General features: G+C 38.2%; 1 long non-coding RNA gene across 1 annotated transcript in view; it reads left to right on the top strand.

The window, feature by feature from the left end:
• The window catches only part of LOC113911821, a 73,610-nt gene extending 58,736 nt beyond the window's left edge, over nucleotides 1–14,874 (top strand). Inside the window, exon 3 of the long non-coding RNA XR_003516603.2 lies at nucleotides 14,573–14,874. This is a non-coding gene — a long non-coding RNA (uncharacterized LOC113911821). The remainder of the gene's footprint in view (nucleotides 1–14,572) is intronic.
• The last annotated feature ends 10,102 nt before the right edge of the window (nucleotides 14,875–24,976 follow it).

Here is a 24,976-nt window from a genome sequence, read left to right as displayed (position 1 = left end):
AGACCTAATAAATAATCTGAAAGAGTCAAAACACTGCCCCAGACCTTCCTGAAAAGAATACATGCTTTTCTGTACTTTTCTAGAGAGAGAGAGAGAGAGAGAGATGGAAATAAATTAAAAGGTAGGAGAAAGGAAGATCAAAGAAATAAGAAAAGAAATTTTCCTTCACTTGAAAAGCATATTTTTTCATCCTGAAAGGAGCTCTGTGGATTGACCAACATAACTGAGAAAAGACTAGCACTTAAAGAAGACCCTGGAAAAGTGCCACAGATCCAAAGATAAAATCATCTATAACTTTTCTTTATTAAAAGGATTAAAATATAGGTGGATTTCAGACATCTCATCTCTAATAATGGATACAAGAAGAATATGAAGTATATTTTCTAAGTCCTAAAAAATGGAAAAAAAAAACCCTAGAATGTATTATCCAGACCCATTATTATTAAAATATGAGGGGAAATAACTATATTTTTTAGCTATCAAGGATGATGGCATTATACCATGTTGAGACCTTCTCTGAAAGATTTGTTCAAGTAGGTACTACTATGTGTCAAAAAGAAACTCCAAGTTTTGATAGTTAAGCAGTGGTTAGAAAAGAGATAGTGGTTATTAAAGGAAATCACAATTGTATTAAAGAGTTGTAACTTGAGGAGGACATAAATTTCTGAAACAAAAGAGTTAATGCTAACTTGGAAGCATGATCTCTCTCATCAGTGATGATCAGCAAGTTAGGTTGCTCTAGACATGAAAGATAAATGGGTTTCAAAAGGTATTCCCAGTCTCTAGGTAAAGGACACGGTATATACAAAGCATAGAGAGAGAAAAGAAAAAGTGGCTGTGGGCAATAGCAAATGGATCAGTCACACCTGAGTCATTGCTGGAGAGTAGATGGTGATTAGAATGGAAATATTGATAGGTAGCGTAGTAATTTTGACATTGAAATTAAAGTGAACAAATAGAGTGTTAGTTATTTCCATTTTTAACGTCTTTTTCAATTAAAGAAAACCAAAGCAAAACCAAAATAAAAACAATCTCAAAGTTTTACCAAGTATTCTCCTAATTATTTTTATAGCTCAGCTCATGATTTTTGGGGGGTACGGGGCAGAAGAGAGGACTCTTACTACTAAACTAATCAGTACTCTCCTTCTTTAGTCCATATTTTGTTCTTAAATGTAATTCTTTTATCTTTGTGGTGGTCTAGCTACAGTCCATAAGTCACTCGTAAGAGTGAGATAGGTAGATAGTGGAACTTTCTTTACCTCTAAATCAATATTCAAATAATACTATAGCTTACTGTGGATGTCCTAATAATAATATATGTTGTCTTTAAATATTAATTAAAATATAAAGCAGCAGATGTATAAATAGAGAGTTTTAGTAATGCACTTCAGCTGTGCATACCCAAAATTTGGACTTACCTGTATGAAGAATATGTATGAGCACTGATAAATAATAACATAATTCCTGGAGAAGCTTTGTGTTTCCATATACTTTATGCCAATAGAAAGTCATCAGTGGAAACTTCCAAACACGCCTTTAAAAATGCTTGCTTGTTAGTCATTACCCAACAGTGATAGGTTTCACTAAATTACATTGGTAGCAGGAATCTTTCTTTGGTCGGTTGCGTGTCCACCAAAATTGCCACTATGAGTGACACTACAAAGAACGCTACAAAAAATTGTTTCCAAGTTTTTATATCTACAATAGAGAAAAACAAAATTTTTTGAATGAAATTTCTTGCCAAGTTTCTGTTTTTATTTAAAAAACTGTGGTGGGGGGGGAAGGAGGAAAGGTTGAAAGGAAGAGAAACACAAACATGTTTTGCTCTTTAATTTATTCTATTAAAGCCAACATCTCTTCAAATTAGGGATTTTCCTCATCTTTAGGTGGCATGGAGCTAAAATAGTTAAGGTAGACAATTTTCTTAAAGGAAAAACAATTTCTTTTTCTTTCATTGAGCTTGCTTTCTGCGTCAGCTTCATTCCTCAGAGATGCAAATGATTTGGGGGGGGCGCGGAAATGCATGAAAAGGAAAAGGAGGCAAAGGAGCAGAAGCAGGTGTGAAGAGCTTTCAGATAAAGGTGTCCCTGACGCCTGACAATGGACATCCCTGAAAGGAGAAAGGGAAGGGAGGATTAAGCTGTAGGAAGAGCTACAGCTTGAAGTGTAGTCTGAGAAAGTCATGGGCAGGTGGTGGAGAGTCCTTGAGTACAGGTTGCCCATTAAAGGAGACCTGGCTACAAGCAGAAATGCATCAACTCTAGTACTGCTACTGGGCTCAGACAAAGGCTAGGAGCTGTCCACTAGAAGGTGACCTTGGCAGCTTGAGCAATCGAATGTGAAGACGTGGCCATGGGAGGCTGTCAGCCAGCTAAGCTCCTTGCAGCAGGTTCTCTTGAAAGTTCCCAATGGTATACCCCCATGGTCACACATCATTTACTCAATTCTGCCATTTTCTCTTTTTTTTTTTTCCTTGCTCTTATTTTGTGGTTGTACCAGTCAATAAGAAATGTTGGTTTTTGTTTGTATGTATTTGGCTGAATATTTACATCCTCCCTCTTTTGATCCATTGCTGGTTTATTTTATGATCTGTCACCCAGCCAAAAAGAAGAATTCAATGGAAGCGATGCTTTAAGACTTCTCTCTAACTTGGTAGCTACTTTAAGGTCATCAGAAAAAAGTGATTAACAGTTTTCAAACCTTATTTCCTATACCTATACAGAAATGCTTGTTCCTAACATGTAAATTCGTTGCCATACAGCTGTGGGAACCAAATGGGGATTGTAGCTGTGTGCCCTTAGCCCACATAATTACAGAGAAGCTATTTAACACTTCAGCCATAAAGTCAAAATAATTATTTTACCTCTGTTATATCCAAATTCTCTAGCTTAGTGACCACATGACAGTATTTAATAGAAGATTGTAATGAGCTATATAACTGACAAAGTAAACTTTATGAAGAACCATAAAAGAATGTCTATTTGGTGGAATAGTTACAGATTGGTACAGAGGCTTCCATTTTATGTAAAAGAAAGAATGCATTATAAAAGGATTTGTTACATGAGATTTCTCAACCAAGAGCAATGAAAAAGCTTGATAGACCTTAGCAGAGAAGCCTATGAAAGTTAAAATACCTATTTAAATAACTTGGGGTAATTTGATTTTTAACCATGGAGAAAGAATCAAGAACTCTTTCTTGGCAGTTTAAGAGCATAGCTCTGAGATTTGAGAAAAAGTGCCTGAACATGCTGAAACAAACAGGAAGTTGCATGTCTCTGGAGTATTTTGTTAGACAAAATGGTAGATAAGAATTGAGATATGATCATTGCTGAGCAGATGATTCAAAAACTTGTGTTATCCCTAATTTAGAAGGACACGAGCTCAGAGGATCTCTTTACCTCCTTCTTGACAAATGGTATGAGTTTTTTGAGAAAGGAATGTTCACACGTCGAGTTACTTATGTCTGAAGTCTTCATAAATATAATAGCCAACAAAGACATAGCTCATAATTCTTAGAGTTCTCCAGTTACCTTCTACCATGATAAGACTTCAGCATAGTCAGGACATTCATCAGTATTCCAAATTCTCAGTGAATATGTCATATTCAATTCAATAGCCAGTATTTCCTAAGTATTTCCCACTCTATTTTTTTTAACTTTAAAGTACTTAAGGCTTCATATTTAATTTTTAATATTGAGACCTTGCTAGCTGGCCTTCATAATCTCACTTCGAAGGAAGCATTTGTCAATAGTAAATACATAATTGAGGTGATGTGCTGGTTGGGTGGCTATGCTGAAAACTTGTCATGGTAGAAAAAAATTGTAGTCACTTGAATTAATTATAATCATTTAACCTTTATTCTGTCTTGTCTTAAGAATCTACTTGGGCTTCTGAGTGCAATTGGCATCAAAATATAAGTTCAAAGCCTTGCGTTTTTGAACAACACTGTTGATGCTTGTATTAGTTTGCTAGAACTACCTTACTTAACAAAGTACTAAAGACTGGATGGCATAAACAGCACAAATTTATTTTCTCATAATTCTAGAAGCAAGAAGTCTGAGGTGAAGGTGTTGGCATAGTTGGTTTCTTCTAAGGGCCTTTCTCCTTGGCTTGTAGATGGCCATTTCTGTAGACGTCCACATATGGACTTCCCTCTGCATGTGTGGATCCTAATCTCTTCTTCTTTTCTTTTTTAAGTAAAATCTCTAAAAAGATTTTATTTATTTGAGAGAGAGAGCAGGGGGAGAGGCAGAGGCAGAGGGAAAAGCAGACTCCCAGCTGAGTGGGGAGCCCGACTAAGGGTTCGATCCTAGGACCCTGGGATCATGACCTGAGCTGAAGGCAGACACGTAACTGACTGAGCCACCCAGGCTCCCCTCTTCTTTTTTCACTTTTGATACTAATTTCTTCTTATAAGGACATCGGTCATATTGGATTAGGGCCCACCCACATGACCTCATTTTGCCTTAATTATTCTTTTAAGGGCCCTATATACAAACACATTCACATCCTGAGGTACTGGGGGTTAGGACATCAATGTACAAATTTTAGGGGCAGGGGCATATTCTGCTCCTATATAGCCTCTTCCTCTAATCATCTCTGTTAATGGTTTGAGTGTATACCTTCCAAAGTCTATTCAAATTTAAATGTACTTTAAAAAAATACAACAAAAAGGAGACACTGCCCTACATAGTGTCTTGCAAATTGTTTAAAACGAAAAAACAAGAATGACATGTGTCTTTTCTGACCATATTCATAGCTCCATTTCATCTTAATACAGCATTATATCATACTTAATGAGTTTCTGTTAGTTATTTTAATCAAATTCCTATTTATGATGTACATACTGGTTAAATCCCATCTGGCTGAGTTTAACTAAAATCTGCATGGGCTTGGTTAAGCTAAAAGAGAATTAACTGGCTGGTTGCAGGGATAGCACATGTAATCCCCGGAAGAGCTGAGAGTCATCTCTAGGGAAGATGAGAGAGGAGAATCGTCAGCTTTGGTCAGGTCTCAAGGCAGCAGTATGGGATTTATAGACCCCAATCATGAGTTAGCAGTTCGGCCAGTAAAGAACCTGGCAAACCACGGCAGTAGGTGGTTTATTCACAATGTTTAAATTGATTACATTTCTTTTACTATTACAGGCAATATTAGACTCACAGATGTAATAAACGTCTGAATGGTTACTGGCTATGTAATTTGCAAGGCCCAAGGCAAAATGAAAATGTGAGGCCTCTTGTTCAAATGCTATAAGAATTTCAAGATGGTGACAGCAGAGGATTAAACCAAGAACAGAGTCCAGGGAGAAGCAGATTTCCTGCTGAGCTGAGCAGGGAGCCCGATGTGGGGCTCCGTCCCAGGACCCCGAGATTGTGACCTGAGCCGAAGGCAGATGCTTATCCGACTGAGCCACCCAGGCGCCCCTAAACATACAGCCCTCTGTGACCATGCAGGTCACATGCTCATGAAATAGCTTTGATTCTGAGATAACTGCCAAAATTGGATAAATTATTTTTTATAAATAATCAAGAGTTGAAAAATGTAAGTCTGAAATTTATGAGTGTATGTGTATCTTTATCTGTCCTTTCCCCCCAGAAAAATTTTCCTAGAAGTTTGAAATGAAGTTTTGTATAGGGCACTTCTACTAGCTAAATAAGGGTACACAGTAGAATGCACATATGGTAAAAGTAAAAATATTTTTTATTTAATTTTTAATTCGAAGTTTTATTTTGCCAATGCAGGCCAAAGTATATTTATTCCTAGGAGTATTTATCTCCCCAGTTGAAGTCATGTCACTATAAATCAGTGTTGTCATTTGATAGTAAGGAAAGGAACAATTTTATGGTTGGCTTAGCAGATGGAAGATTTAATAAATTATTCAAGACATGTGAATGTTCTGTGTTAGTAGATAAACACACCTGAGACTAGTTCAGTAATCCAGTTACATTAGACATTGTGTCCTTAAAACTTAGCCTATCTGTTTTTGTTTGTTGACAATCAAGCTCTTTATTTCACTTACGATTCTTATGTATCTATAAATGAAAAGCAAATGGTTATGTTAGTCTAGGATGTGCTTCTGTTTATTAAAGACTGTCAGGGTGCCCTAACTCAGCTAACATCTGGCTCCCGCCATTTAGCAGAGCAGTAACACAGATGTGGGGGGGGGGTGCGCTGCTAAGCATTAGGGCAACAATCTGGAAACCATCTAAAAGGAAATGACTTCTGGTAGGTGAACAATTTTCCTAAGCATCCAAATTTGGAGGTATATGTGCGACATTTCTTAAAAGCATGAAAATGTTTTTTTAAATACACAGTTATTTTTTAATTGCCAAATTATTTCGATTTTCTTTACAAAGTCTTTGCCTCTTTGTTTTCTTTCTCATGAATTACCTCCTAAATTCTTACTAAAAAGTGACAAAGTAGTAGAAAGCAGTGGATGAAATACTGTTAGCTTAACGTGTAATTATTTAAATCAAGTTTGAGGAAATTATATGTAGTATATCTAAGTCTTATAAGCAATTTGAGCTATGACAGTCTCATGTCATTTTCCAAAGCAGCTCCTGAAAGGCAGGCAAATTAATAAAACTTTTGAAAAACGATATTTTCTCTTTAGCTAATACAATGTCTTTTTTTTTTTTTAAATCAGTGTTTAGATATGGTTATTCTCTATGGAGATCACACATACAAAGAAAACCTAAAATGAGTAGCAGTAGTCTTACCAAGAAAGAAAGAATTACTTGTAAAATTAATGAGGAAACCCAGAGAAGAATTCTCTAAGCAGCACAAACTGAAATATTGATGCCAATATTTCAAGAGATCTAATTGATCATTCAATTCAGGTAGACTAAATTCTGGACTTCGGGCAACTGAACATCATCTATTTTTCTAAGGACATAATGTGTCCCACATAATCACCATTTGTAGGCATACACAACCAGTCCATTGGCATGTGGTTTCTTCCCCAACCTCCCCTCACAATATACATTCACCAAAATAGTGTAAGCTACTCAGCACACGCGCGTACTTGCAAATTCCTTTACACACATTAAAAACACAAATCAAGGCCACCTGGCGCAGTTCCTGGCATATGAAGGTCTAACAACCTCTTTCTTTCTTTCTCTCTCTCTCTCTCTCTCTCTCTCTTTTCCTTCTTTCCTTTTTTTATTTGGCAGAGAGAGAGACAGCAGGAGAGAGAACACAAGCAGGGGGAGTGGGAGAGGGAGAAGCAGGCTTTCCGCCGAGCAGAGAGCCCGATGTGGGGCTCGATCCCAGAACTCCGGGATCACGACCTGAGCCGAAGGCAGACGCTTAACGACTGAGCCACCCAGGTGCACCCACCGCTTTCTTTAAAGAAAACACTTTATAGCTGATAATGCAGAGGCTTAGCAAGGGTCAGTGACTTATCCAAAGTTATGTCTAGAGGATAAATCTATGGCTTCCCAGGCCACTGCCCTCTGCATTTCACCAAGCTATCCCCTAGTATGGAAGCCTTTGATACCTGACATTTCTGTAACAACAAATACAATATGTGAGTTGAGAAGCTATGGGTTCAACACCAGTGGGCAGCTAGTGGACTATCACGCAAGTAAACCCTGTGCTTAGAACATTATCATCAGTGCCAATCAACACCTAAAACGGATTCCTGAATTTGCCAATTTGGATAACTATTTTTCAAATCCTTTATTACATGCTATATATTCTTAGATCTTTTTCAGAAATCAAAATTCTGTGCACTACAAAACAGAGTTGATATTTCAAAATTAGTTTATCGAATTAAAATAGGTGATAGTCCTGGGAAATATCTTGCCTTTCAACATTAGGTCTGATTTATCTGATTCCGAAATCTAAATTTAATAAAAACAAGATAATCCCTAAAACTGGAATTTTATCATTCCAGACACTGTATCTACCACAAGCTTAGTGGCTGTCAACACTTAGCAAGAACTTATTATGTGAAAGGCTTTTGACATCCATTTACCCATACTAAAATTTATTACATTTTGATAGTAGGCGGAGTATACCATAATAGTCACCCATGCCATCATTTCGTAGAGGTGTAATCTGAGGTTTGAAGTGGTATAGATTTGTGGTTAAGAGCATATGCTCTGGAGATGGACTACTTGAGGTAAAATCTCAACTCGGCAACCAAAGCGGACATGAAGAAGCAAAGTAACCTCATTTTCCTAATCCATAAAATAAGTCTGTTGCAAAATTTAACTGACATAGTGCTTAGAACAGCATATGGCCCATTGTAAGCTTCCTAGGTAGGTTGGCTGTTACTACTTAGCAAATTGCTGGATCACAGAGCAGAGCTGAGTTTTGAACCTTTGCATTAAAGCACTAGGTTATACTGCTCCTCTGTTGCTATTTCACACTCCCCACCCCCACCCTTCCCCTCAAGTGTGCCACATTTAAGGAGTGGATTTCTGATCCAGAAGGGATCACAGTTTCATTAGGAGGATTTAGGGCCTTAGGGCCACATAGGACTATTTTCCCTTCTCTTTTTATTTTTGTTCCTTTTAATTACTGCCTTTTCTATTTGTAAATACGTGTATGACATGAAAGTATTGAAAATTCCCCTAAGGGGTGGATAAGAACAAGACATCAATTACACAGCACTTAACCAAAATCAGCAAGATAAAATGTAGCCACTTGATCTGGAGCTGCATTCATACTGGTGTGAAATTTGACTGTGAACAATTAGGAAAGCAAACCTTTAAAACGGGAATTACTTATAAAATATAGTTTGTTTTTTTTAAAGATTTTTATTTTATTGAGAGAGAGAGAGAGAATGATAGAGAGCATGAGAGGGAGGAGGGTCAGAGGGAGAAGCAGACTCCCTGCTGAGCAGGGAACCTGATGCGGGACTCGATCCTGGGACTCCGACCTGAGCCAAAGGCAGTCGCTCCCAACCAACTGAGCCACCCAGGTGCCCCTAAAATATAGTTTTAAAAGGTATACCTCATATCTGCTTGTAGTCTCCTTACAAATAAATAGGTCTTTTTTTTTTTATAACATCTGTGTTCATTCTCTCTTTAACATTTCTCTTGTATACTTAAGTAAAAGAATAATATTTCTGACATAGTCATGTTTAAGTGCCTTTAGAACACATTGCATTTTAAAAAGTTAATTATGCTCTATTTGGCATTCATTGTGATAGGTGTGAACTTTATAATTAATTATATGGAATTATCTATCTATAAAGCAGATTTCCTTGCTAACTGGAAGAGTAATCATGTGTTCTAACTTCAAATTATTGTATTGTAAAAAAATTTATTTGGATAAAGCAAACATTTATATGAAAGGATTGATTATTTTATGACCCATATATAGTATTCAGAGCAAGGTAATGCATTCATTTATTTCAAAAAGAATACAGAGAGATTAGTGAGACCAATGTATCACAGTTTTACCTGTTTATACTGAATGTACACCATGAAAAGAATAATTATTCATCCATTCCTCTTTTAAAAAACAGTCTCACTGAGGGAAATAAAACAGTTTCGAATGTGTGAAACCACAGGAATTGATAGTATGGCATTCTTTTTGCTTGTTAAAATATCCTGTCTAAATAGAAAGTCTTGTAAAAAGCAAGATTAGTAATCCCACACATGTAGTGTGAAGAGACTTAGTACCTAAATCTTAGGTCCAGAAAAATGCTGTTGACATCACAAAAGGCTTTTTTAGTTGTACTAATGAATTTTTCATGCTCTAAATGTAGGAGGAATTAGAAGGAAGTACAGTTACTCATATAGACTCCCTCAAAAATTCTAACAAAGCCTCTTGTATGTTGTCACATGATTTTTACAAACCAAAGACAATGTGTTCCTAATGTGAAATTTTTACTAATATATGTTCAAATAATTAGGAAGCTTTCTTAATTGTTCAGTCAGTAACAAAAAGTTCAATCACAAAATCACTAAAAAAAATTACTAAGCCTACATTTTAATTGAAACACTAATTTAATTAGCCTGTCTTTCAGAAAGGTTTCATCAAAAAATTTAGAAGTTGTATAATTTATTTTTTATATTTTATTTATTAATACTTCAGAAATAAAAACGACATTTTATCCTTTACTTTTAAGTATAACCCTTTCTGTGTCTCATATTTTTAGCTACCTATTCTAACATAGGGGCCACTGAGACATTTGTATATATTTTTTTTAACATGGAAGAATTCAACCTCCAAAGGGTGTCACCTTTTCTGCTAAAGGTCCTTTCAAGGATACTTTATGAATGTTGCATAATAGCTAAGCCCAGGAAGGTAAAATACACTGTAAAGGCCATGTAAATAGAATGAGCAGTTATGTTAATTTAGTTCCAATTTCCTAAAACTCTATTTCTAAGACTGTGACAATTCACATGCTCTAAAGGAGGTGGTAGGGAGATATTCTGGAGTATTATTGGAATCACCATGCTGATTTTACTGGCTTCTCTCTTCAGGGTTCCAGTTTATTTCTACTGCTCCCTGGTTCCTTGTGGTCTTCATAAATCCTGGGCATTCACTTCTCATTCTCCAGGTTTCTCTCACATTTTCTTCTGTTCCTCCTTCTTTCTTCCCTTCTTGCCTGCACCTCAGTTTTACACTTATAAATTTGTTAATAGATAAATTAATAACTGTTTAGGTTTAAGCCCACTTCTCCAGCTCTGTCAGGATTGAGACATTTTATCAGCAGCAATTCACACAAAAAAAGATAGTTGTTGCATTAAAATGATGCCAGAAGGTGAAGTGAGAGGCCTAAAGTCCAGCTACAAGGGGACATGCTTTGGGTAATGTCCCTCATATTGTATCTAAACGAGCAAACTCATCTTTCTTGTCGTCTTACAGAATTGACTGTGAGTTTACAACAATAAAGGGTTAAAATGTCGTCTTTTTTTTTTTTTTAAAGTATTTATTTGACAGAGAGAGAGAGAGAGAGAGAGAGAGAGAGAGAGCGCGCGCGCGTACAAGCAGGGGGAGTGGCAGGCAGAGGGAGAAGTAGGCCTTCTGCCCAGTGGAGAGCCCGATGCGGGGCTCGATCCCCGGATCCTGGGATCAGGACCTGAGCCGAAGGCGTATGCTTAACCGACTGAACCACCCAGGCGCCCCTAAAATGCTTTCTTATGGTGTAAGAAAGAAAAGCAAAACAGATGGGGGTTGCGGTTTGGCATAACATTTTATCAGCTTTTCTTTAACACTTGAATTCTGAAAGGATTTTCAAGTTTAAGAAATCATAGAAGTTCTAGGGCACCTGGGTGGCTCAGGGCGTTATACCTTTGCCTTCCGCTCAGGTCAGGATCCCAGGGTCCTAGGGTTGAGCCCCATGTCGGGCTCCCTGCTCAGTGGGGAGTCTGCTCCTCCCTCTGCCCTTCCCCTTCCTCCTGCTCGCTCTCTCCATCCAAATAATAAAATCTTTAAAAAGTCATAGAAGCTCTAAATCTCTCAGAAAGTTAATTTTCTAGACAAAAGAGCTTTCTTAACTCACTTAGAAAATTATTCCTTTGTCCCTTGACTATAATTTCCAAAAGATGGTGACTAAGTTCTCAGTGAAGGGCCTAACTCTCACAGCCATTAGGTTTGAGACTATGCTTCACACAATGAGTTAGAAATGCAACAATTATCTAGAAAGTTAATTCAGCAAACATTTTGTTTCAGGTAAAGCTTGGTGAAGCAGAATATCTTGATACAGTTACTCCTACATAGACATGATAAAAGGCAGGCCACATTTCCTGTCAAATTAAAATCACTGAATTGGTGATTGGTTTATATTAATGACTGACGTTCTGTACTGTTATTCCTTTCCTAGTTTCATGCCCTTATGGGGGATTTTGACTTTCTACTGTGTTTTGAAATCTGAGCCCTGTAGTTTCGTTAGGGAAGCCAAAAATCTGGGCACACTGTGAGCATGGTGCCATCCTATGATTTGTGCTGTAAGGGGTCTTTAAGCAAGCAAGACTATTAGACACACACAAACCCAGAATAATATCTTTTATTTCTGATTCCCATCACACAGTCCAGATTCTTGTTGCCGAATCCACTACAGAAAGTGGGAGTTCCCAAACAGCATCTCTGATCTATTGTGCCGTCTTCCTTTCCCCACAAACCTACGGCTCTGAGGTCTCAAAATTATGAGCCTCCGGGTCTAAAGGGTGTGAGATCTTCTTTCTCTACACCCTTCTCTTATCTTCTCTGCTCTCCACATAGGGCCCCACAGTCTAGATGGTTGTCCCTGTGAGCTCCCATTTGGAATCCCATGGGGTTGGAGTGGCGGGGCTTCACAGTGCTCTCCCATCAAGAAATGGCACTCTAGAAACCAATCTGGGACTGTGACACTGTTTTCACACATAGTATGTGTCCATTTGAATACTAGGAGACAGCAACGGGAGAGAGAATACAAATCTTAGGACAGTTCTTTTCTCTATTGGTCGAATTTTTATGCCACTAATATTTTTTCATGAGTTCATATGCTTCAGAGACTATACTAATTGTTTTCTGTGGATTGTTTTGCCTAATTTTCATAAAACTAGATTAATTATTAAAATTTTATCTAACAGATTAAAAAACTGAGTCAAAGGGGATGCATTATATTGTTTGGGGAAAAGGAGAATAAGAAACTTGCCAAACAGTGATATGGTTATTAAGTAGAAAATACAGAACCAAGGGGCGCCTGGGTGGCTCAGTCGTTAAGCATCTGCCTTCAGCTCGGGTCATGATCCCAGCGTCCTGGGATCAAGCCCCACATCGGGCTCCCTGCTCCGCGGGAAGCCTGCTTCTCCCTCTCCCACTGCCCCCGCTTGTGTTCCCTCTCTAGCTGTGTCTCTCTCTGTCAAATAAATAAAATCTTAAAAAAAAAAAAAAAAAAAGACAGAACCAAAATCAGATATGTGATTCCAAAGAATATATATATGGCCATTAGACTATTATTCTCCTCTGCATAAATCCACCATGTCCTTACTGAGTATTTCCTCTGTGCCAGGCACCATTGTAGGTGCTGGAAACACAGTGAGCAAAATCGCACAAAAATTGGCTGAAACCAGAACTGCTCTCATTTGCTTCCTGCTGTGAAGAGTACAGAGCTGGCCTTCAAGGTAGGAGCCATGGTCAGCATCTCCAGGCAAGCCCTTCAGCTGGTGAAGTCATTAGTTCCAGCCTACAAGGCTGACCTAACCTCAGTCAGGTTCCTTAAAGACAGGTTGTGTCTAGCTGGTAAACCATCCACCTGGTAGATAGTGCATTGTTCTAGTTTAATCGTTTTTTATTAAGTAAACTTTTTATTTTAGAATAATTTTAGATTTATAGAAAAGTTATGAAGGTAGTACAGAATTCCCATATACCTCATATCCAATTTCTTCTATTATTAACTTTTTTAAGTATGGTACATTTATCAAAATTAATCAATATTGATACATTATTGTTAAGTCCATGCTCTAGTCACATGTTCTTGGTTTTTAGTTGATGTCCATATTCTGTTCTAAGATCCCATCCGGGGTACCAAATTACATTTATTCAATATGCCTCTTTAGTCTTCTCTTGGCTTTGACATTATCTTAGATTTTCCTTGTTTTTGAAGACCTGGAGAGTTTTGAGGAGTAATGGTATTTTGTTGGCAATGTTTCTCAAGTGGAATTTGCCCGATATTTTTCTCATGATTAGACTGAGGTTTGGGGGAGGAAGACCTCAGAAATAAAGTGCATTTTCACCCTATGATATCAAATGTATGTATGATCAACATAGCTTATCATTAATGTTGACCTTGGACATGTAGCTGAGGTGCTGTTTGTCAGGTTTCTCTACTGTTACTCCTTTAACACCCTTTCCATGCTGTCCTCCTAGGAAGTTACTTGGTGCAGCCTATACGCAAGGAAAGGAATTATGTTCCACCTCCATGAGGCAGAGGGTCCACATTAATTGTTTGGAATTCTTCTGCATGGGAGACTTGTCTCTTCATTCCCATTTATTTATTCAATTTTTCATTCAATTATACAATCAGTACGGATTCATGGATATTTATTTTATACTTTGGGTTAAAATCTAATGCTACTTTATTTTGTTCTTCAAATTGTTCCACCCATGACCGTTGGAAGCTTTTTCGGTTGGTTCCTGTTTCCTTTTGTCATACCCTTCACTCTAGATTTTCTTTCCCTTCCCTTCCCTTCCCTTCTCTTCTTTCTCTTCCCTTCTCTTCCCTTCCCCTCCCTTCCCTTCCCTTTCTTTTTTATTGATTGCTTTCTTACTTTCTGACACTACAAGATGCTCTAGACTCACCTTGTATGTTCCCTGTCTCAGTCCTAGAATTGTTCATTTTTCCTAGGATCTCTGGTTCTTTTTATTGAAGAATGGTATAAGAAACCAAGTACTGGGAGCTAAGTGTGCTCATTGCACTAGAATGTTGTTGCTTTTAAGCTCTCTCTTCTGACAGAGCAATGAAATATATGTGTATTATATCTATGTAAATATATATCTATAAATAATTCTGTTTGTATATATCTGTACCAATATTAAGCTAAACACAAATTCATACTGATGTCTTCAAATCTAATACTTTACCACATGACTCATTCTAACCTTCTACCTTTGTTTTCTTGCCTAGAAACTCCCAATTATGGTAGTTCTTCACTGCAAAGCAATTGTAACTCATTCCCTGGCTAAGAGGAATCGAGGAGGAAAAGATGAATAAAACAACTGAAGATGATTCTTGTTGCCGAATCCACTACAGAAAGTGGGAATTCCCAAACATAAGGAATTGAAGATGAAAAGATGAATAAAACAATTCTCTTGATACTTCTGAAATTACTCTCCATACAGCTTCCAAAATGATCTTTATAAAAATGTAAATCAGACTATTACTCTTATAGTTAATAATCTCTATGGCTTCCTATTGCTCTTGGAATAAAATCCAAATTCCTTACCTTGGTCTAAATGACCCTGCATAATCTCACTTCTTCCTCCTCAGGACCTCCTTTCTAGTTATACAGCTTGCCTGTTCCTTAAACCAATCAAACTTAGTTTTTGATCACTAGACTTAGATATTTCTTCTGCATCAAATACTTTTCCATACAGTCCTCACATACTCAGCCTTTGGGTCTCAGCTTAAATGTCACCTCTTCAGACATCTTCCCATACTACTAGAGCAATATTGCTCCTCTTGTTACTCCGTCTCATTTTCCTGTTTGTCTACTTCCTTGCATTTGACAAGATCTTTAAGTTTCTTGTTAATTAGATATTTACTTGTGAAAAACAATTCTCGCCTCTAAGAATGTAAGCACCGCTGGGAAGAACTTTCACTATCTACTGCTATTTCTACCACTGAGATGCCCATTTCTTTTTCATTTCTTTTTCAAGATTTTATTTATTTATTTATTTTGGCAGAGAAAGAGAGGGCATGAGCCAGGAGAGGGGCAAAGGGAGAGGGAGAGAGAAACGTAAACAGACTCCATGCTGAGCACGCAGCCCAAGATGGGGCTCGATCTCACGACCCTGACATCATGACCTGAGCCCAAAGCAAGAGTTGGATGCTCAACCAACTGAGCCACCCACACATCTCTGAGATGCTCATTTCTATGAATAACTTGGCAAACACTGGTGGCAGTCTTCTCTACAAGCATTGGTTCTGCACCCAAATCCCTTGTCCCCAGTGGGACTGCATACTTCTGTTTACTTGCCTGTAGAATAAAAATAATCATTTGGATCCATAATTTACAGTTTGCAGGTATGAATCTACAAATAGGGATAATAAGAATAGAGCAGTCTGGCAGGTATGTGGGCAGGGGAAGTGAAGGGAGTACATGCAAAAAAAAAAAAAAAAAACCTTCTACTACGGTCCTTCTTCTTTTATACCTTCCACAGGCAGCATGAGGCATTTCGGAGGGTTGAAACACTGAACGAGGGTAACCTAGCAAAGGGTGTTTATTTGGGTAGCGTTTCTGGAGATGGGAATAAGATTGTTTTAAGGGTGGAGAAAGGCATGTTTTCCTAGGAAAAGCATGGAATAAGTTCGGTCTTTAGCATATGCAGGGGATTTAGATGAAGTTGTGGAAAGAAAATTAAAATCGTGAAGATGGTTTCTCTGAAGTGAAGTCGTAGGAAAAGAGATGAGGTTGCTCATGGAAGGAATAGCAGAAGTCATATTCTAGGACAGAGGCAATGATAGGAGAGGTTCTAGAACTGTTTGAAAGTCCAAGTTTTTGTCTAGGACATGAGAGAATGTCGCAGGCAAGACTGCTGAACACTGATGATAGACTAGAAACTGTATATAGACGCCAAAGGCGCCACTTAATATCACTTCTCCTTCCAGACTGGTCTATGCCATCTTAACACTTTGCCTCGACTTTTGGAGTAACTTCTTATTGGTCTCCCTGCTTCCCTTTTACTCACAAGAATCTGTGCACGGCAGCCGGCATGATCTTGTATGAATTTAAATCAAACAATGTTACTCCTTTGCTCAGAACCCTTCACTGGATCCCCATCTCACCCAGCGGAAAGTCGGTAGGATCCACCCGTGAGTGTATCTTCTATCTCCATTGTTGTTCTCACTCAACTTCTACATGCATCCACCACTTGCTCCATTTGCCCTAACAACACTGGCCTCCCTGTTCCTCTGGAAGAAACAAGGCAGCCTGCCCACGCAGAAGTTTTAAATTTGTTTTCCCTGGACTGGATTCTCTTTCTCCAATTATATGCATGGCTTGTTCTCTCACCTCCTTCAGAAATAAATATCACCCTCCCTGGGCATTCCATTTATTTATTGTTTATTTTTCAAAGATTTTATTTCTTTATTTGAGAGGAAGCACAGAGGGAGAGGGGAAAAGCAGACTTCCCTCTGAACAGGAAGCCCAACATGGGGTTGGGGTTCGATCCCAGGATCTGGAGATTCTGACCTGAACCAAAGGCAGACGCTTAACCAACTGAGCCACCCAGGCATTCCTGGGCATTCCATTTGAAATTGGAACCCTTGGGGTACCTGGGTGGCTCAGTCAGTTAAGTGGTTGCCTTCAGCTCAGGTCATGATCTCAGGGTCCTGGGATCAAGCCCTGCATTGGGCTCCTTGCTTGGCGGGGAGCCTGCTTCTCCCTCTGCCTGCCACTCCCCCTGCTTGTGCTCTCTCTCCTCTCTCTCTCAAATAAATTAAAAAAAAAAAAAAATCTTTAAAAAAATAAAAAAAATTGGGATCCTTATTATATGCCAACTAACTAGAATTTAAATAACTTGAAACGTGAAAAAAAATAAAAAAATTGGAATCCTTGTATCCTCATGAGGTGGGGACTCGTCACTCATTCATTTATTTATTTAGGAAATTGATCACTCCTAGGAACTTCATAGAGCTCATATTCTAAGGCATTGTGATGGAGAGAAGTGAAATTAATAAAAGTGTCTGTGTGCGCATGTGCATGTGCGTGTGTGTGCGTGCGTGTGTATGTGTTGGAGATGAGTGTTAAGAGGAAAAAGGAAAGGGGAGTAGAAAGCAAAGATCCTAGGAGTGGACCCTTGAATCAAGACCTCTTACACTAACATCTGTGACTAATATAATGAGAAAAAAATAAAGAAGTATAAAAAAACACATTTTTTACCATTGGGTTAGCCCCTGGGTGGGTTTAAAAATCTTCCCAAATTATTATTATTTATCTGTATGTATCTATTTTATTGAGAGGCAAAAGAAAACACTTTAAAGGTACAGGTTCTGTAGCCCAAATGACTGGATTAAAATTTCCTGTCTTATACTTCCTAGCTATGTGACATTAACATACTTTACTTCATTTCCTTCTATGTAAATGGTAGTACCTACTGGATTTTTTTATTATATTAATCACCATACATTACATCATTAGTTTTTGATGTAGTGTTCCATGATTCATTGTTTGCGTACATCACCCAGGGCTCCATGCAGAATGTGCCCTCCTTAATACCTATCACCAGGCTAACCCATCCCCCCTACTGGATTTTTAAAATCTTTTTTATTTTGAAGTAATTTGAGACTTACAGATAAGCCACAGAAGTAATAGATTTTTGTACGCTCTTCATTCAACTTCTTTTTATGTTTACATCTTACATAATCATTGTACTTATCAAAGCTAAGAAATTAACATTGGTACAATACTGTTAATTAAACTAGAGTTTGTATACCAATTTCACCAGTTTTTCTATGATTGTCCATTTTATGGTCCATCATCCGCCTGAGTTCCCACACTACACTTAGTTTTCGTGTTTCCTTCTTTTTTCCCAGTCTTTAACAATTATTCAGTCCTTCCTTGTCTTTTATGACCTTGATACTTTTCAGGAGCCTTAGCCAGATATTTTGCAGAATGTGAGTCAATTTGGATGTATCTGTTGTTAGCTCATAGTTAGACTGAGGTTATTTCTTTTGAATGGAGTACCATAGATAATTGTTCTTCACTCTGCATCATATCAGACAGTACGTGGTATTGATGTGTGATGTTAACCTTGATGATTTAATTACAGTGGTATCTGCTGGGCTTCTCCATTGCAAAGTCACTCCCCCACCACCCATAATGAACAAATATCTTGGCGGAGATACATTAAGCCTAGGCAAATACCATTTCTCTCAAACTTGCACCCAGCTAATCTGCACATCCGTTGGTAGATCTTGCCTGCATCATTACTGTAGTACTCTCATGGTGAATTTTTACTTGATGGAGTTGTTCAGTGGTTTAAATCGGTTAAATAATGAAAGCGCAGTAAATGCATAATACATAATAACTGTTTGTATTTTATTAGTGAATATTAATTATGGTTGCTATTTATGGAGAGTTTACTCTGTGCTAGGTAGTGTTTTACATATTTTATAAATATAAACTTCTCTAATCATCACAACAGCTGTACGAGGAAGGCATAATCGGTACCTACATTTCTTCACCGAGGAGGAACGTGAGGCACAGACTAGTTAAGTAAGAAAACGAAGAAAAGTCTTTTAGCCAGTAAATGAGAGGACATTTGTTGGAAATGTTCTATGCAGTCTGGATCTCAGCACAAAAGGGCATTGAGAAAGGCATATCGTTTCTGTCTGTTCTTGCCAAAGAATGTATAGCTGAAATCTAATCAGGAGAAAATGTCAAACTAAAATTAGGGGTAGTCGGCAAAACAACTGACCAGCCCTCTTTAAAACACACAAATAATTCCTTTTACCAGCCTACCCCGGCCTGAGTCCTATACTTGTCATGCAAAGTCAGCACAATCAGGAAGCCTAAAAACGGAAGACAGGTCTGCCTTTCATAGTTTAAAATTCAAAAAAATCCAAATACTATTAACAAATTTGGAGAAAGAAGTTAGAAAATTTGAAAAGTAGACTATTTAATATAAAAAGGATGTCTCAAGCACTGGGTACCTTGCTGAGAAAGACTGATTGATGGTCCTTTAGAGATAAGTGAGTGTAATAAGCCATAGGAATCTTGGTTAAATATTGTTTGTATGGCTGTTACTCCCTAACCCCCACCTTGTTTCTTCTCCACAATCGATGTCTGCTTTCTACTTGATCCATAGTGCTGAGAGGCAGGAAGGGGTAAAGGCAGAGGATATGTGCTTCTCATAATGTTGAGTAATAAAAGTAGTTAAAATTTTCTGATTTAGACTGTATTAAAATGCCTCTTGGTCAAAATGCATGCATTAATATCCTTAAATTGAGATTCATTTGCTCAAGCTCATCATTTCCTCCCCTTGTCAATCACCTATACAACAACGCCAGCTCCTGGTCTTTGTACTTCATGCTTTTCTGAGATTTTAGGTTCATGAGCATACTGTGACCCTAAATGAGTTGTTACTGTTTTGTGCTGACCCTGTTTTGTGTCCGTGAACAGCTCTACTTATTGAATGTTATTTGGTGAAGGAGAAATGAGAGATGAAAAGAGAGACTATATTCTCCCAAGAGTGAAAGTTGCAGTCCTTGGATCTTTAAACTTTTTTTTTTTTTTTTTTTTTTTTTAATTCTTTGGTTGTTCAGAAAAGCCCTTCAGGGGAGAGAGAGAGTGAGAGAGTGAGAGAGTGAGCAAGTGCTAGCAAGGACACAAATTGATCAAATAATGTAAATTTTAGTCTACAGATGTTGAAATGCCATAGGTATTTATTTTCTTTGTGTGAATCTAAAGCTGATAGAGCCTCTGTTCTGCTGGTGGGACATGCAGTCTCAGTTATTATCAGAATTCAGAGCTCTGTGTGTTTACTAACATTCAAGATGTGCGGTAAGAGGGGAGGTCACTGGTCATTGGTCCTCTTGGTGTCATTGAGTGACATTGTCCTAGTCTGCATATAGCCTTCCTTTAAGTCTGGGGACTTCTTAGCTCCCCGGTCTTAATGGTCTTAATTGAAGAGTGTGGTTCTTTGGGAGGTCTGAATGCTACCATGCCCAGGACAGAGCCTCCCTAGGAACACCATGTACCCAATAAAACTAATGACATGTTTTAATGTCATTCATTGGCCAGTGTGGCTGGAAGGTTATGAGTAAAGGGGAATGTACAAGCAGATAAGGAGGGTTGGTTTAAAATCATGTAGGACTTTGTCAGCCCTGGCAGATCTTTGGCTTTTTCTTTTTTATTATTATTTTTTAAAAGATTTTATTTATGTATTTGACAGAGAGATATATAGTGAGAGAGGGAACACAAGCAGGGGGAGTGGGAGAGAGAGAAGCAGGCTCCCCTCTGAGCAGGGAGCCCAATGCAGGGCTTGATCCCATGACCCTGGGATCATGACCTGAGCCAAAGGCAGACACTTAAAGACTGAACCACCCAGGTGCCCCATGGCTTTTTCTTTCATTGAGATGGGAAGTCACTGGATGACTCTGAGGCACAGAAGTGACATGATCTAATAGCAGCATTCTGGCCACTGCCTGTGTAGCAAAAAAAGCTAGGCAAGTGTGGGAGCTGCCAGAGCAGACAGATGGGTACCACAGGGACACCTGTCTGGCTCATTTGGAAGAGCATGTGACTCTTGATCTCAGGGTTGTGAGTTCAAAACAAGTGTTTGGTGTGGAGATTACTTAAATAAGTAAATATTAAAAAATAAAGAGAAGGGCATTGCAATAATCCAAGCAGGAGATGATTGAGTTATCATCCCAGTAGCGTGGGAGGTGAGAAATGTTTGGATTCCAGATAAGTTTTGAAGTTGCGGGCAACAGAATTTGCCAGTGGATTGGGTATTAAGTACAAGAGAAAGAGAAGAGTCAAAAATGATCCCAAGGAATCTGACTTAACAAATGGGGGGATAAAATTACTGTTAAATGAGTTGTGGCAGATAACATGAGTAGTGTTTTAGGTTGGGGTGGAAATAGGTATTGATTTTGAACTTGCTAAGTTTGATATAACTAGTAGATATTATATGGATTGGACATTTAAATTCAAGAATACTGGGTGAGAATATCAGTTCAGTTACAAAGGGGAGCACAGACATGGGTTGTAGCTACAGAGAGAAATAAGATCAAGAGAGGATTTTTAAAAAACATTCTAGGAATAGAAGTATGTTTGTGCGTTGATGGGAAATATTCTTTATGGAGAGAAAATTTGATAGTGTAGGATCTTTGATTTAAGCTATTAGATCACAGAACCAGGCTGTCAATGGGAATTTATAGAGTCTTTCTTATGGAAAGCAATTTAGTGGATTAGGAAGAAGAAGGAAGAAGAAGAAAGAAGAAAGAAGCAGCAGCAGCAGCAGCAGCATGGGATGCAGTCCATTTCTTTTGTAAGCACATTGTTGAAGGGATTAAAACCTGTTGCTTAACAAGAGGAATACTGTTTCATTCTGGTGCATGACATATACCAAATGATTGATTCAAGAAAGTAATAGAATAAGCAGGGATGGTTTCATGAAGGATATGCATTTGAGAAGGTCCGTGAGGCCTGGGTAGGATTTGGACAGACTGGGACAGGGGTGAGAACACAAGATCTGGGGATGCCTGAACATCTGCAAAGAGGTAATATAAAATATATCTTAGAATGGAAAAAGTTCATCTAAGGAACAAAGGGAAAGTAAGTCAGGAAATGCTATTTATGCTAGAGATTGTGCAGTATATAATTTAACATCTTCAGGAAAGGAAGATGTCTCAAGTGACTCATATTTCTGGCTTGGGCCAGATTTTTTTCTGAAAAGTTAAAAAACAGATTGCCGGCCCTAAAGGTTAAATAGAATTTTATTTTGTTATTGAATTTATGGTCAGATCTATGGCATGGTAATCTATCAAGTTATCTGTAAGGGATTTTAAAATATTGGTAACTTCTTCCAAAAGTTAGTAGTAAGTCTTGGAGAATTTATGAACTCCAGAGACAAGGGATCATTAAAAAAAAAAAAAAAAACAGGCCAATGTTAATTCTTGACCTCAAACAGATTTTAAGAAATGAGTTCCATAAAAAGTGAGTTCATGTATGACATTTATTAGAAATTATTTTGGGAGGGAAAAGTTCTTTCCAGCTAAAGAAGAGATTCATTACAAAAAATTCTCCAGACTAAGGAAGGTTTCTCCCCGCTCCGTTTCATTGCCATCACTATTCTGTCTACATGATTGTTAATTCCAACTCTGACACATGCAGATGCAGAGCAACTTCAACCTGTCACTACTTATTATTCAGGTATACAAACCAAAGAGCTCAAAGGAAAATCAATAGAAGGAATCAGTGGAGATGCAAAAGAGAAAATGTGGGTGAAGTCTATAATATACTGCATGTCCTGTCCCCAATCTTTTAAAAATGTAGTTCTGTTGACAGGTCCACAATCAGATAGGAATTTTATAAGCCCTGGTTAGTTATCTCTACTAGGTAGAAAGATAGTGTCCTCTCTAGGCGAGAAGTGGAGACTGTAGAGTAGTCAAACACAAAACGTTTAAGGAGGCAGGCAAGGAACATAAACTAAGAAGTCAGGTAGGAGCACACTTAAAGGAGAAAGCCGCTACCCCAGGCGACTGTTGCCAAGCAGGAATGGGCTCAGGGATGTCAGTTTCACTTTTTCCAAGGAAGCATGAAATCTAAATTTTTTAATGGAAAACCTCCCGATTAAAAAAGAATAGCATATACATATTACTGTGTGAGGGGGACGAAATATCTGGGGGCCACATTCAGCCTCCAGCAGTTGGCTTGTCACAGCTTGTCACAGCTTGTCACAGCTTAGTCACTGCTGGAAGATGAAATGGATGTGTGATCACCATTTTATCCTGACCCATGCCTGGATAAGGATTCCTAAACCTTCTCAAACGTTCACGCCCAACCACAGTTCTCAAGATGAATCTGCCTCCCTTTGTTTAACTCAAGGATTTGTTCACATCCCATTTTTTATTTGTTTGTAATTTATTTAATTTCTTTTAATATTGGCTCTACACATGACAATGTTTTATGAACAAATTATAGTATAGTATTGTTAGACAATAATAGATGGTAAAAAATGTGAACTTTTTTTTTTTTTAAAGATTTTATGTATTTATTTGACAGAGTGAGCACAAGCAGGAGGAATGGCAGGCAGAAGGAGAGGGAGAAGCAGACGCCTCACTGAGCAGGGAGCCCGATGCGGGGCTCATCCCAGGACCCCGGGATCATGACCTGAACTGAAGGCAGTCACTTAACCAACTGAGCCACCCAGGCGCCCAAAAAATGTGAACATTTCAATAGCACATTTTTACGTTTTAAAGTAACATTATGGTTTATCGGCATAATATAAATATTTCTAATTTTTAAAACATGGCTAATTTTTGAAAAAGATTTTATGCATTTATTTGACAGATAGAGACATAGCGAGAGAGGGAACACAAGCAGGGGGAGTGGGAGAGGGAGAAGCAGGCTTCCCGCAGAGCAGGGAGCCCGATGCGGGGCTCGATCCCAGGACGCTGGGACCATGACCTGAGCCGAAAGCAGACGCTTAATGACTGAGCCACCCAGGTGCCCCAAAACATGGCTAATTTTTAAAATTGATTATATTCCCTATGTTGTGACTTGATTATTTTATAACTGGAAGTTTGTACTCGTTAATCTCCTTTATCTGTTTCACCGACCCTCCCACCCACCATCCCCCTGGCACCCACTAGTTTGTTCTCTGTACTTAAGAGTTCAGTTTTTTTGTTTGTTTCTTTGTTGGCTCATTTGTTTTGTTTTTCAGATTCTACATATAAGCAAAATCCTACTGCATTTGTCTTACTCTATTTCACTTAGCATAATACCCTCTAGATATATCCATGTTGACAGAAATGGCAAGATCTCATTCTTTTTATGGCTAATATTCCATTGTGTGTGTGTGTGTGTGTGTGTGTGTGTGTGTGTGTAGTACATCTTTTTTATCCATTTATCTATTGATGGACACTTGGGTTGCTTCCATATATTGGCTATTATAAAGCTGCAATAAACACAGAGGTGCATATATCTTTTCAGATATATGTTTTTTTTTTTTTTTTTTTTAGGTTGCCAGGTCCTCTGTGCTGTATTTCTCCAGCAAGTCCCATTGCATCTCCTTTGACATATCTGCATTTTTGATCATGGCTTTTTTATCTGACATGGTTACAGTGGAGAAGAGGCTCGCTGACTTCTACCATCTCCTGGAAGATTGAGGGTTTTTTGTATTTAGCCTTGCTTATCACACCTGGAAAATATTCTGTCCAATATTATGCTTAGCAGAACAGTTACTGGTTCTGGACTCAAGATACTGAATTCCATTTACATCTCTATTCTAATCAAATGGAAGCTCTATTTGTCCATATTCTCTAAGCCAAAGCAACAAGTGGGGAAAAAAGAAAGAAGTTGTGTAATACCATTTGCCTTCCTATTGGCTTTGTCTCTGACATGGGATTTGAAAGCCTGTTGAAGTATGATCTTTCTGATGCTTCAGTTCGGAACGACAGAGTGTATTAACCCATGGCCTCTAACATCTGAATGTACGGCATCTACCTTTCCATCAGGCCTCTCCCATTCTCACTGATCTAGTTCAGGCTTCATTATTCTCATTCATTATTTCAGACTTTAATGTGCATAGGAAATACTGGGGGATTTTGTTTAAAATGCAGATTCTGATTCAGTAGGTC

The sequence above is a fragment of the Zalophus californianus genome, chromosome 12 (genome assembly GCF_009762305.2).
Source record: "Zalophus californianus isolate mZalCal1 chromosome 12, mZalCal1.pri.v2, whole genome shotgun sequence".
NCBI lineage: Eukaryota > Metazoa > Chordata > Mammalia > Carnivora > Otariidae > Zalophus > Zalophus californianus.
This window is presented reverse-complemented; position numbering and strand designations above follow the sequence as displayed.